This window comes from Myotis davidii, unplaced genomic scaffold, assembly GCF_000327345.1.
Source record: "Myotis davidii unplaced genomic scaffold, ASM32734v1 scaffold1643, whole genome shotgun sequence".
NCBI classification, from domain to species: domain Eukaryota; kingdom Metazoa; phylum Chordata; class Mammalia; order Chiroptera; family Vespertilionidae; genus Myotis; species Myotis davidii.
Genome location: NW_006294357.1, coordinates 32,710 through 33,272, shown reverse-complemented (window position 1 = coordinate 33,272; position 563 = coordinate 32,710).

Here is a 563-nt window from a genome sequence, read left to right as displayed (position 1 = left end):
TGTTCTTGGTTCTTACATAAGTTGTTGATTTTTTTCATCCATTTCTTCTTGATTCTTACATAAGTTGTTGATTTTTTTCATCCGTTTCTTCTTGATTCTTGCATAAGTTGTTGCTTTTTTCCTCCATCTGGTTTATGCACTCTAGGACCCTTAATCTGAATTCTTTTTCCATCCTGTTGCATGCTTCTGTTTCTCTTAGCTGCTTTTCTGGTGAGTCCTCTTTTTCTTTCCTTTGGGGGTTTCTTTGTCTACCCATGTTTGATCTCACTGACATATCTAGTTGTTGAGTCTTTCAGGGGCTGCTCCTTGGGTGGCGTTGGCTCCTTGGGCTGCATTTGCTCCTCAGGAGGTTGTGGTAGCAGCTGCTCCTCAATTGGAAGCAGCTCCTCTGATATGTGCTGTGGTGGCTCCTTTGGTTGGTGGGGGGAGGCTTCACACACAGTTGCTGTTCCTCAGACAGAGGGTGTGCTGATCACGAGGCTGCTGTTCCTTGGATCGGGGCATGCTACACATGCAGCTGCTACTCCTTGAACTGGGGCGAACTGCTCACATGGCTGCTGATC